Genomic DNA, 14,745 nt, shown 5'->3' with positions numbered 1-14,745 from the left:
CTATCTGTGTGAAAATGAAACAATTTTGGGCTAAAATGACATTTTTATGGGAAAAATATATTTTTTCCATTGTCACAGGTCAATGTTGTAAAATACTGTTAAGCACTTGTGTGTTCAAGTTGTTCACCACATGTCAAGATAAATTTCTTAAGGGGACTAGTTTCCAACATGGAGTCACATGTGGGGAAGATCAGGGGCTCTCCAAACACGACATGACACTAACAGAACATTCCATCAAAGCATCCATTCCAAAAGTGACTCATTCCTTTCTAAGCCCTAAAATATATAGGTCTAACCAAGGCACTTCCAATATATATACTCCTACAAACTACGGAAGCATATGCCAAATAAAGATTTAAAATGGTAAATTTTATTAATTACATAAATGTAGCTTTAGGTAATAATAGCTACCACGAAGTAATGATATATCCATACATTTAACCATCAAGAAACATTAGCACCTGTGAGTCTAGATATTTATGGTATGTACTACACTTTGCATTTAGGATAGAATATATTGTTCCAGGTGCTAATGTTTCTTGATGGTTAAATGTATGGATATATCATTACTTCGTGGTAGCTATTATTACCTAAAGCTACATAGGCCTTTGTTTGTACTGAGGACATGACTTTGTAGTGGCAGCTTTTTGTATTGTTTCTCTCCGTTTGTTTATATTTATGTAATTAATAATATTTACCATTTTAAATCTTTATTTGGCATAACCTTTCTAAGCCCTGCTGTGCAACCAAACAGTAGTTTTCCCCTACATATGGGGAATCTGCATACTCAGGAGAAATTTTGGGGTCCATTGTCTCCTATTAACCTTGTGAAAATAAAAAAAATTGTGGCTAAAAGAACATTTTTGTGGTAAAAATGTGACTTTTTATTTTCATGGCACCTGGGGGTTCAAGGTACTCACCACATATCTATGTACATTACTTGAGGCAACTAGTTTCCAAAATGGAGTCACTTGTGGGGTGTTTAAACTGTTGGTGTGGCATGCTAATGATTCCAGACAATGTTGAGCTCCTAAAGTCAAATGGTATTCATTCACTTCCCTCAGGAATTCTGCCAAAATGCCGACGTCACTATAATAGCCTGAGAAAGTAATTAATCCGAATACTTAGTGTAAGGCCGGGTTCAGATGAGCGTATGAATATTCATCATATTTTCATCCAGAAAACTCAATCATTCGGATCTGTATTCCATCTGTGTGTCTGTTTTATTACATTCATAATTACACATTAACAGTTTAAAATTAAAATAATCAAATACAGTTTCTGGTGAATCAGCGGTGACCCGTAAGGAGAGAGAGAGCTCGGGTATAGTTCTGGTACCGAATACAAAACCCAAAACTGATGAACCCGAAATTAACGGTTAACACATTTACTAACAGCCATTTTGCAGTTTTTCACATGGTATCACTACTGGGGGTTTTCCTATAGGGCCCCTCAAAACTGAATAGATCTGGAAATAATAGGACTTGGAAATTTTTGAGTTATTTACTCATAATGTGACACTGGTCAGAATTGTAAAATGTGGCCTGGTCATGAAGTTGAAAAGTTGCTTGGGGGATGAAGGGGTTAAAGATGACCTATCACCTGGTCAAAAGTTTCCAGTTTTTGCCCCTTGTTTTATTTCCGCTGCTCCTCTCATTATTTATATATTTTTTTAATCTGCCATGCAGTTCCAGAGATCTGGGATCTTTATGTTTAGTGCTTATTTTAATGTCCTTTACAAAGGTGCGTGGCTCACAGGGTTCTCTGTCGGCGTGTCTTTAGGCTGCTCTGCATTATTACCCTGCAAGTAACGCCTCCTTGTAAAAAACATAAACATGATCAGTAAATAAAAATGCCCATATCTCAGGAACTGTATGGTGAATTGTAAAAAAGCAAAAAAGTGGTAAACTCAAGGGAACAGTGGGAATAAAATAAGCGCAAAAACTGGCCAGTTCTGACCTTGGGGCAGGTCCTCTTGAAGGCGTTTCTCTGTACAGTAAAATTTAGTATTTTAGTCTGTTCTAAATATAATAAAAAGATCTTGTAACAAATTTCGACTATCTATACCCCGACTTGTCCACTATTGTATCACTTTCAGTATGCCACTATAACTTACTGTTTTTCCACTAGGACAATTAATCTTCAGAAGTTCAGAACTACTGATGATATAAAAATAATTTTCTTTTCTGAAACTCTTCTGAACCTCAGTTCACACTGTAGTATATTGTAGACCACCATCAGCCGAAACAGCTCAGTTGGGAGAGCGTTAGACTGAAGATCCCGGGTTTCGGCATAAGGATTGGTAATTTGGTGAGGAATTACGCTTTCTAGGGCTCCACAATTCATAGATTTTAAACAAATAATATCATAATCTTAAAAATTGAAATCGTGGTTTAAAAGTCTGTAACATGTGTATCTGATACTGACATCAAGTGGCCAATATGACGACTGCAACGTTTCATTACTAATTGTTATTTACAAATCAAATCTGAACTAATAAAAAATCCTAACATGTATATGATACTTTCTAATGAAAGGCTAAAATTCCTAATTTTACTTTTTCCTGATACAGGGATCTCTAGATTTGTTGTTTTTTTTTCATTAGTATTTTGTGTTATAAGGAATAAACATCGCAGCAAAGAAAACAAAGAAAATATGGTTTAATTACTTTACTAATTAGAATATCATAAAAATAAAGTATAAGGCTGTGTCCACATGATGTGTTCCCAAAGCATTTTATTGTTGCAAATTTTAAAAAATATAGTAAAACTCAGTTTTACTGCATTTTCCTTTTTGTTTGTTGAAAGCATTGTGTGAGCAAGTTCTTAGCGTGAATTCAGTGGTGTACCAGTAATAGTGGCAAACTACATGTCTGCTATCAGGCCTGTGAGTCGGGAGTCCACTGCCAGTGCCAGCCCCCCTGCCCGGTATCACACTATGAGCTGTATCTGTATCATGGAGGAAGATAGAGGCGAATGCAATGATGGAACAAGGATCCATTCTCTGATCTCTGATGTATAAGGGCAGCAGGCGCTATAGAGACTGGAGCAGCGAGGGAACAAGTAAACCCCGGGCAGCAGGCTGGGAGAAGCCGCCAAGGACCTGACAGTCTGACTATTCTGGATCGTGGCTCGGTCCCTGCTAGTAAACCAGCCAAGCATGAGTTTTTTTTGACACGCTAAAAACTATTTGATGTTTCCAGAGTCTATTTTTAAAGGAAAAATTCAGGGCATTTCAAATTTGCCCCAAGGACCCTCAGGAATTCTGCCAAAATGCCAACTTTGGGGACTGGTTTTGCTGCTCAGAATGTCTCTTGCGAGAAATAATATGTAACAAAAATATATCATCAGGCATTAGATCAATCAGATGAGCAATAAATGCTATTTAGTGTCAAATATATTTTTTTGCACAAAAACTACAAGAAAACAAAAAACCCTTATTAGGAAACGACATCACTATAAATAGCCTGAAAAAGTAATTAATCCAAATACTTAGTGTAAGGCCGGGTTCAGATGAGCAAATGAAAATTCATCCTATTTTCATCCAGAAAACTCAAACATTCGGATCTGTATTCCATCCGTGTGCCTGTTTTATTACATTAATAATTACACATTAACAGTTTAAAATTAAAATAATCAAATACAGTTTCTGGTGATACAGAGGTGACCCGTAAGGAGAGAGAGAGCTCGGGTACAGTTCTGGTACCGGATACAAAACCCAAAACTGATGAACCTGAAATGAACGGTTAACACATTTACTAACAGCCATTTTGCAGTTTTTCACATGGTATCACTACTGGGGGGTTTCCTATAGGCCCCTCACAGTCACTTCAAAACTGAACAGATCTGGAAGTAATAGGACTTGGAAATTTTCTTAAAAAGAAAATGAAATCTTGCTGCTAAATTTTGACGTTTCTAACATTCTAACAAAATAAAAGGAGGTTTGAGAAATAATGCTGACAAAAAGTACAGATATGGGAAATGTTATTTATTAACTTTTTTGTGTGGTGCGACAAGCTGGTTTAAAGAGAACCTGTCAGCAGGATTGTGCACAGTAACCTACAGACACTGTCAGGTCAGCGCAGATATACAGATTACAATGACACCTGGGTGATAAAATCCGTCTTGTGGTTGTTGTTTAATCTTTAGTTGCAGCTTTCAGTTAACGAGATCCTCGTGCTCTGTGGCGGGGCTGTGGGCGGGGCTGTGGGTGGGGCTGTGGGTGGGGCTGTGGGTGGGGCTGTGGGTGGGGCTATATGTGACGCCTGCACTGTAGGATGGTACAATGGATAATATGCATGTATTTATTTATGATTTAGTCATATATTATTATGGGGGAAAAAAAATATCTTCATCAACATACACATACATGTGCTGTAGCATGATTGCATGTATAATGTCCACTTATTTATTTTATTTGGTGATATAAATTTATTCAGAAAAAAAATTCTCTGTCAAAATGGTGCCGACAGTGCCTGCAAAGTAGCATCTATCGGATCGCCAACAGATGCTTTTGCGCAGGAGCCGCTGGCGCCATTTTGCCAGAGGAAAAAAAATTGTCTCCTCAAAGATGCTTTCTGTTCACTAAGCTCAAAATTAGCTTAGCCTGTAAGGGATTCAAAATCAATATTAAAATAATAATAGTTTTTGAAAAAGAATGAAAATTTTCCTGCAAACGTTTAACCCTTCTAACATCTAAACAAAACAAAAAGAGGTTTACAAAAATGATGCAGAAATAGACATAGAAAGTAAAATAGAAATATGGGAATTGTTATTTATTGACTATTTTGTGTGATGTGACTATCTGGCTTAAGGATAAAAACAGTTAAAGTGTTAAAAATTGCTAATTTCCCAAAATTTAGACACCAAACTATAGATATTTTCAGAAAAAGGCTAAAAACGTGTTGACCTAAATTTACTGCTAACGTAAAGGACAATATGTCATAAACAGACACTCGCAAAATGATTGTGATATGTTGAAACATTGCAGAGTTATTAACGCATAAAGTGACTGGAAAAATTGGGCTTCATCATTAAGCTCAAAAGTGGCTCTGTCACTAAAGGGTTAATGATCAATAATAAAAAATAAATTATGATACATTTCTATACATCACAAGCAATGATCATCTTTCTGCCATCTGGTTCACAAACAGTTAATAGAAAACAACCAGCAAAGTCAGGATGGCCGAGCGGTCTAAGGCGCTGCGTTCAGGTCGCAGTCTCCTCTGGAGGCGTGGGTTCAAATCCCACTTCTGACATCAGTTTTTTCTGCCATGAGGTTCTTCAGCTTCTCTCCTGTTACTGATTAATTCATGTTACATTACATAATGGAATTTATATTTGTAAGCAGCAATACCAGGAACCTTCAGCTCTTCTGTCTAACTCTCCTTTAACTAATTTCAGCCTACAATGGTTTCTTACAGGCACCTAATGAATTGAAAGCTAAATAATTATTTATTTGTGTGACAACTTTAACCCTATCTCTGCCGTTTATATAGTACACCGTAATGAGAATATCACCAAGTCTAACCCTTTCTATACTGCGATCCGACCCCATACCTTGTGGATAATCACGACCTGTCTGATCCCATTCCTTATCTTAGAGTGCAGTTATGTGCGCTAACACCTGTAGCTAATGTAACCTCAAAGATAGATCAGCTTTTCATAGATAAGGAACACACAGGAATTGGATAATTTCTGCACTAAACACCTAACAGTTCATAAGTATAATGTGTTTGGTGGTAATGTAATCTAAAAGGAACCTGACCGACCTTTCCCACCAGTCTCCTGTGGAGCTCGGTCCCTGGAGCAAACACACAGTCCACGTTATGTGTGCAAATAAATGCCATAAGCCCCAGTGGCCTAATGGATAAGGCACTGGCCTCCTAAGCCAGGGATTGTGGGTTCGAGTCCCATCTGGGGTGGTTCAGAAAAGCATCACTTTTTTTTTTCTTAAAACATTTCTTTATGGTCTCCATTATATTAAGTGTAATATTTGTACTAAGAGTGAGTTTCTTTTACTTTGCCAGTGATTGTCATTTATGTATCTATATATAAAAATGAGTGTATCTGTGTATGTGTGTATGTGTGTATTTGTGTGTATATCGACGATGATGTCATGATGTCATAATAGTGCCATGGCGATGATGATATCATAAAGACTGCCATGGTAAAGATGATATCATAATGGTTGCCATGGCGACAATGATGTCATTATAGGTTGCAATGGTGACAGTTATGTCATAAAGGTTGCCATGGTGACGATAATGTCATAATAGATTGCCATGGCAAAGATGATGTCATAATGGGTATATGGGCAGGGAACTATGGGATGAAGGATATGTATGATGGGAATATGCAGAAAAAGAAAGAAAAAAGCACAGGCCATATAAAATGGGCGATCACCAGTCAGCAAAATTTATTCCAAAACACAGCTTTATTAAAGTATAACACAGGAAAAAAGAAGAACATTAAAAACATCTAAAAACACATTGGAACTAATGCCTAGAGAATGGCATATGCCTGTACACACGTAAAAGGGGAGACACAATAATAATGGTGACAGACATAAATGTGCAAATGCTCCTAACTATACTATATGGACAGCATATATTTCACCATACGTAATGTCAAAAAACAACGCAAATACGTCATACAAAGCACACAACAAAATGCTATGGTAGAGATCAATACATGCAGTATAGTGCGGGAGCTCAGGATGAACTAGAAGTGAGGCCCACAGCCATAGGTAATGCACCTGCAATAATCATACTCAAATAATTGCAACCAGATGAGGCATAAGGCTCAAAATAGCCAAAAACTCCTATTCCCCAGATAGTACAAAGTAGGACAGGCACAGTAACCCTGAATGTCCCAGCACAAATACAGGAGCGTAGTGCTATAAGTGAACACATACATTCCGTGTAAAACCAGCAGGGCATGCACAGCAGTCACCTCCCCAAGAAGTTCAGCGGGTATAATAACCCATGTGTACCGACAGGCATCAAGAGAGCGAGTACCAACAGCACAACAAACAAGGGAACACTGGGGACACAATTACAATGGTGGGTGCAGCGATAGGGAACGGGGAAATGGACACCTCCTGCACTCTCCTATGGATGTGCCCTGATCTCCCTGACGTCCCTATACAGGTTCTTTCAACCCGTCGCCGAGCAGGATACTTAAGCCCTCGCTTGCCCTGCACATATCCCTAAGTTAGGAATTGGCAAGTGAGGACACTGGTCCAACCGCTGCACTAATAAAACACAAAGGGAAGGTGTGACAGACAACGTAAAGGAAAACAACACTAAGCTCACTGCTGCAAAGCACAGCAGGAATAAAACACCAGATTCACCGGACTCAGCTGAAGAACAACTGCTCCCAGCAAGCTCCTTCTCCCAGCTTGGTCACTGCAGAATGAACTAACTCCGACAGTCAGCTGATGCATCAGGTGACCTCTTGAAGGATGGTGGGAGTGGTCGCCACCCACATCAGCTGACCCAGCAGAAATTTTATCACTATCATGAAGTATAATATGTCACGAAAAAATATCTCAGAATCACCAGGATCCATTGAAGCGCTCAAAAGTTATTTACTCATAAAGTGACACTGGTCAGAATTGTAAAATGTGGCCTGGTCATGAAGTTGAAAAGTTGCTTGGGGGATGAAGGGGTTAAAGATGACCTATCACCAGGTCAAAAGATTCCAGTTTTTGCCCCTTGTTTTATTTCCACTGCTCCTCTCATTATTTATCTTTTTTTTTAATCTGCCATGCAGTTCCAGAGATCTGGGATCTTTATGTTTAGTTCTTATTTTAATGTCCTTTACAAAGGTGCGTGGCTCACAGGGTTCTCTGTCGGCGTGTCTTTAGGCTGCTCTGTATTATTACCCTGCAAGTAACGCCTCCTTGTAAAAGACATAAACATGATCACTAAATGAAAATGCCCATATCTCAGGAACTGTATGGTGAATTGTAAAAAAGCAAAAAAGTGGTAAACTCAAGGGAACAGTGGGAATAAAATAAGTGCAAAAACTGGCCAGTTCTGACCTTGGGACAGGTCCTCTTGAAGGCGTTTCTCTGTACAGTAAAATTTAGTATTTTAGTCTGTTCTAAATATAATAAAAAGGTCTTGTAACAAACTGTGACTATCTATACCCTGACTTGTCCACTATTGTATCACTTTCAGTATGCTACTATAACTTACTGTTTTTTATAAAAATAATTTTCTTTTTTGAAACTTTTCTGAACCTCAGTTCACACTGTTGAATATTGTAGACCACCATCAGCCGAAATAGCTCAGTTGGGAGAGCGTTAGACTGAAGATCTAAAGATCCCGGGTTTCGGCATAACGATAGGTATTTTGTTAAAAAATATTTTTAAAATTTCTTTTCCATAGATATTTTTTCTAGGGCTCCACAATTCATACATTTTAAATAATAATAATATATTAATAATTTTATTTCTATAGCGCCAACATATTCCGCAGTGCTTTACAACTAATAGAGGGGACTTGGACAGACAATAGACATTACAGCATAACAGAAATCACAGTTCAAAATAGATACCAGGAGGAATGAGGGCCCTGCTCGCAAGCTTACAATCTATGAGGAAAAGGGGAGACACGAGAGGTGGATGGTAACAATTGCTTTCGTTGTTTGGATCAGCCATAGTGTAAGGCTCGGGTGTTCATGTAAAGCTGCATGAACCAGTTAACTGCCTAAGTATACAGACACAGAGGGCTAATAACTGCATAAAGTGTATGAGAACGTGTTGCGAGGAACCTGATTATGTTTTTGTTTTTTTGAATGGGCCACACAGGGATAAGTTAGGTTAATGCGTTGAGGTGGTAGGCCAATCTGAACAAATGAGTTTTTAGGGCACGCTTAAAACTGTGGGGATTGAGGATTAATCGTATTAACCTAAGTAGTGCATTCCAAAGAATCGGCGCAGCACGTGTAAAGTCTTGGAGACGGGAGTGAGAGGTTCTGATTATTGAGGATGCTAACCTGAGGTTATTAGCGGAGCGGAGGGCACGGGTAGGGTGGTAGACTGAGACCAGAGAGGAGATGTAGGGTGGTGCTGAGCCATGGAGAGCTTTGTGGATGAGGGTAGTAGTATTGTACTGGATTCTTGAGTGGATGGGTAACCAGTGTAACGACTGGCACAAGGTAGAGGCATCGGTGTAACAGTTGATGAGGAAAATGATCCTGGCTGCAGCATTCAGGACAGATTGGAGAGGGGAAAGTTTTGTAAGAGGGAGGCCGATTAGTAAAGAGTTACAATAGTCCAAACGAGAATGAATAAGTGAAACAGTAAGAGTTTTTGCAGAGTCGAAAGTAAGAAAAGGGCGAATTCTAGAAATGTTTTTGAGATGCAGATAAGAAGAGCGAGCCAGTGATCGGATGTGGGGGGTGAATGAAAGGTCAGAATCAAGGATGACCCCAAGGCAGCGGGCATGTTGCTTTGGAGTAATGATGGACCCGCACACGGAGATGGCAATGTCAGGCAAAGGTAGGTTAATAGAGGGAGAAAACACGAGGAGTTCAGATTTTGACAGGTTCAGTTTCAGATAGAGGGAGGACATGATGTTCGAGACAGCGGTAAGACAATCACTGGTGTTTACTAAAAAGGTCGGCGTGATAACAGGAGAAGAAGTGTATTATTGGGTGTAATCAGCATAGAGATGGTACTGGAAACCAAATCTACTGATTGTTTGTCCAATAGGGGCAGAATACAAAGAAGAGGAGGAGGAGGCCTAGGACTGATCCTTGAGGAACCCCAACAGTAAGGGGAAGGTGAGAGGAGGAGGAACCAGCAAAACATACAGTGAAGGATCTGTCAGAGAGATAGGAGGAGAACCAGGAGAGAACGGTGTCCTTGAGGCCGATGGAGCGGAGCATAGTGAGGAGGAGCTGATGATCCACAGTATTGAATGCTGCAGAGAGATCCAAGAGAATTAGCATGGAGTAATGACCATTAGATTTAGCTGTTAGTAGGTCATTAGAGACTTTAGTGAGGGCAGTTTCAGTAGAGTGTAAAGAGCGGAAACCAGATTGAAGAGGGTCGAGAAGAGAGTTATCTGAGAGATAGCGGGTAAGACGGGAGTGGACCAGGCGCTCGAGGAGTTTAGAGATGAAGGGAAGATTAGAGACAGGTCTATAATTAGCGGCACAGTTTTGATCGAGGGATGGTTTTTTAAGTAATGGAGGTATGATGGCATGCTTAAATGAGGATGGAAAAATACCAGAAGTGAGAGAAAGGTTGAATATTTTTGTTAGGTGAGAGGTCACAGCAGGGGAAAGGGACTGGAGGAGATGTGACGGAATAGGGTCACTGGTGCAAGTGGTTGGGCAAGAAGATGCAAGGAGCCTGATTAATTCTTCTGTAACTGGTTCAAAATCAGAGAGTGAACTAGATGCAGTGGGGGAGGGAGGACCGTGCATGCTATGAAGAGATTGGGAGATGATTTCTTGTCGAATGTGGTCAATTTTTTCTTTGAAGTAATTGGCCAGATCGTCAGCGCGGAGATCCGTGGTTGGGGCCTGCACTCTTGGGTTGAGTAGAGACTGGAAAGTGTCAAAGAGACGTTTAAGATTATTGGACAGTGAGGTGATGAGGGTGTTGAAATAGGTTTGTTTGGAGAGGTGAAGGGCAGAGTTGTATGTTTTTAGCATGAACTTATAATCTTAAAAATTGTAATTGTTGTTTTAAAAGTCTGTAACATGTGTATGTGATACTGACATCAAGTGGCCAATATAATAACTGCAACGTTTCATTACTAATTGTTATTTACAAATCAAATCCAAACTAATAAAATATCCTAACATGTATATGATAGTTTCTAATGAAAGGCTAAAATTCCTCATTTTACTTTTTCCTGATACAGGGATCTCTAGATTTGATGTTTTTTTATTAGTATTTTGTGTTATAAGGAATAAACATCGCAGCAAAGAAAACAAAGAAAATATGGTTTAATTACTTTACTAATTTGAATATCATAAAAATAAAGTATAAGGCTGTGTTTACATGATGTGTTCCCAAAGCATTTTATTGTTGCAAATTTTAAAAAAATATAGTAAAACGCAGGAGTTTTACTGCATTTTCCTTTTTGTTTGGTGAAAGCATTGTGTGAGCAAGTTCTTAGCGTGAATTCAGTGGTGTACCAGTAATAGTGGCAAACTACATGTCTGCTATCAGGCCTGTGAGTCGGGAGTCCACTGCCAGTGCCCATCCCCCCTGCCCGGTATCACACTGTCAACTGTATCTGTATCATAGAGGAAGATACAGGCGAATGCAATGATGGAACAAGGATCCATTCTCTGATCTCTGATGTATAAGGGCAGCAGGCGCTATAGAGACTGGAGCAGCGAGGGAACAAGTAAACCCCGGGCAGCAGGCTGGGAGAAGCCGCCAAGGACCTGACAGTCTGACTATTCTGGATCGTGGCTCGGTCCCTGCTAGTAAACCAGCCAAGCATGAGTTTTTTTGACAAGCTGAAAACTATTTGATGTTTCCAGAGTCTATTTTGAAAGGAAAAATTCAGGACATTTTAAATTTGCCCCAAGGACCCTCAGGAATTCTGCCAAAATGCCAACTTTGGGGACTGGTTTTACTGCTCAGAATGTCTCTTGCGAGAAATAATATGTAACAAAAATATATCATCAGGCATTAGATCAATCAGATGAGCAATAAATGCTATTTAGTGTCAAATATATTTTCCTGAACAAAAACTACAAGAAAAGAAAAAACCCTTATTAGGAAACGACGTCACTATAAATAGCCTGAGAAAGTAATTAATCCGAATACTTAGTGTAAGGCCGGGTTCAGATGAGCAAATGAATATTCATCCTATTTTCACCCAGAAAACTCAAACATTCGGATCTGTATTCCATCTGTGTGTCTGTTTTATTACATTAATAATTTCACATTAACAGTTTAAAATTAAAATAATCAAATACAGTTTCTAGTGATACAGCAGTGACCCGTAAGGAGAGAGAGAGCTCGGGTACAGTTCTGGTACCGGATACAAAATCCAAAACTGAGGAACCCGAAATGAAGGGTTAACACATTTACTAACAGCCATTTTGCAGTTTTTCACATGGTATCACTACTGGGGGTTTTCCTATAGGCCCCTCACAGTCACTTCAAAACTGAACAGATCTGCAAAAAATAGGACTTGGAAATTTTCTTGAGAAGAAAATGAAATCTTGCTGCTAAATTTTGACATTTCTAACATTCTAACAAAATAAAAGGAGGTTTGAGAAATTATGCTGACAAAAAGTACAGATATGGGAAATGTTATTTATTAACTTTTTTGTGTGGTGTGACAAGCTGGTTTAAAGTGAATCTGTCAGCAGGATTGTGCATAGTAACCTACAGACACTGTCAGGTCAGCGCCATTATACTGATTACAATGACACCTGGGTGATGAAATCCATCTTGTGGTTGTTGTTTAATCTTTATTTGCAACTTTCAGTTAATGAGATCCCCGTGCTCTGTGGCGGGGCTGTGGGCGGGGCTGTGGGAGGTGTGTGGGTGGGGCTTTAAGTGATTCTATGCTTACATTTGCATCTGTATGGGCTTATGACAGGTCAGTGATCCTTCAGTAACCTGCCCCCTATTTTACATACTTGATAGAATATTGTTTAGAAAAAAAAGTACATTCATCAAACAGGCGCTGGCGCTGTAGGATAATACAATGGATAATATGCATGTATTTTTTCATGATTTGGTCATATATTATTGTGGGGGAACAAAATTATCTTCATCAACATAGCGCCGGCAGCACTTGCGCTGTAGCATGATTGCATGTATAATGTCCACTTATTTATTTTATTTGGTGATATAAATTTATTCAGAAAAAAAACTCTGTCAAAATGGTGCCGACAGTGCCTGCACAGTAGCATCTATCGGATCGCCAACAAATGCTGCTGTGCAGGAGCCGCCGGCGCCATTTTGCTAGAGGGAAAAAATTGTCTCCTCAAAGATGCTTTCTTGTAACTAAGCTCAAAATTAGCTTAGCCTGTAAGGGATTCAAAATCAATATTAAAGTACCGTAATAATAGTTCTTGAAAAAGAATGAAAATTTGCTGCAAACGTTTATCCCTTCTAACTTCTAAACAAAATAAAAAGAGGTTTACAAAAATGATGCAGAAATAGACATAGAAAGTAAAATAGAAATATGGGAAATGTTATTTATTGACTATTTTGACACAGCCCACATAATATATAACACAGCCACGTAGTATATAACACAGCCCACGTAATATATAGCACAGCACATGCAGCATATAACACTGCCCACGCAGTACAGTATATAACACAGCACACGCAGCATATAACACAGCACATGCAGAATTTAGCACAGCCCATGCAGTATATAACACAGCCCACGTAATATAAAACACAGCCCATGCAGTATATAACACAGCCCACGCCGTATATATCTCAGCACACGTAATATAAAACACAGCCCACACAGTATATAACACAGCCCACGCAGTATATAACACAGCACATGCAGCATATAGCCAGCCCACGCAGTATAAAACACAGCCAACGCAATATATAACACAGCCCACATAAAATATAGCACAGCCCATCCAGTATATAACACAACCACGCAGTATATAACACAGGGCACACAGTATATAACACAGCCACGTGGTATATATCACAGCCCATGTAATATATAGCACAGCACACGCAGCATATAACACAGCCCACGCAGTATATAACACAGCACATGCAGCATATAATACAGCACATGCAGCATTTAGCATAGCCCATGCAGTATATAACACAGCCCACATAATATAAAACACAGCCCACACAGTATATAACACAGCCCACACAGTATATAACACAGCACATGCAGCATATAGCACAGCCCACGCAGTATAAAACACAGCACACACAGCATATAGCACAGCCCACGCAGTATAAAACACAGCCCACGCAACATATAACAAAGCCCAAGTAAAATATAGCTCAGCCCACGCAGTATATAACACAGCCACGCAGTAAATAACACAGGGCACGCAGTATATAACACAGCCACGCAGTATATAACACAGCCCACGCAGTATATAACACAGCCCACGCAGTATATAGCACAAGCCACGCAGTATATAACACAGGCCACGCAGTATATAGCACAGCCCACGCAGTATATAACACAGGCCACGCAGTATATAACAGTGGCCACGCAGTATATAACAGTGGCCACGTAGTATATAACAGTGGCCACACAGTATGTAACACAGCCAACGCAGTGTATAACACTGCTCACGTAGTATATAACACTGCCCACATAGTATATAGCAGCGACGCAATATATAACACAGCCCGCATAATTTATAGCACAGCCCACACAGTATATAACACAGCCCATGCAGTAAATAGCAGCCAGGCAGTGTATAACACAGCCCATGTAGTATATAGAAAAAATAATTAAAATAAAAAATAGTTATATACTCACCCTCCGGCGTTCAGCGAAGCTGTCCTGATGCGCGTGTGGCTGCCGCCAGCTTCCGTTACCAGAGATGAATTGCGAAATTACCCTGATGACTTAGCGGTCTCATTAGACCGCTAAGTCTTCTGGGTAATTTTGCAATGCATCTCTGGGAACGGAAGCTGGCGGCTGCCGCATGCGCATCGGCAGTTGACTGAAGGTGAGAACAGCAGGTTTGTTTTTTTTAAATTATTTTTAACATTAAATTTTTTACTATTGATGCTGCATAGACA

The 14,745-nt window shown here is 39.5% G+C and overlaps 2 non-coding genes across 2 annotated transcripts; both read left to right on the top strand.

The window, feature by feature from the left end:
• The first annotated feature begins 5,174 nt into the window (after positions 1-5,174).
• TRNAL-CAG (transfer RNA leucine (anticodon CAG)) lies at positions 5,175-5,257 on the top strand. The gene has a single exon. It is a non-coding gene; the product is annotated as a tRNA-Leu (tRNA).
• Positions 5,258-5,850: 593 nt separating this feature from the next.
• Positions 5,851-5,923, top strand: TRNAR-CCU (transfer RNA arginine (anticodon CCU)). Its single transcript has one exon. It is a non-coding gene; the product is annotated as a tRNA-Arg (tRNA).
• Positions 5,924-14,745: the final 8,822 nt, after the last annotated feature.

The sequence above is a fragment of the Ranitomeya imitator genome, chromosome 10, assembly GCF_032444005.1.
Source record: "Ranitomeya imitator isolate aRanImi1 chromosome 10, aRanImi1.pri, whole genome shotgun sequence".
NCBI classification, from domain to species: Eukaryota; Metazoa; Chordata; class Amphibia; order Anura; family Dendrobatidae; genus Ranitomeya; species Ranitomeya imitator.
This window is presented reverse-complemented; position numbering and strand designations above follow the sequence as displayed.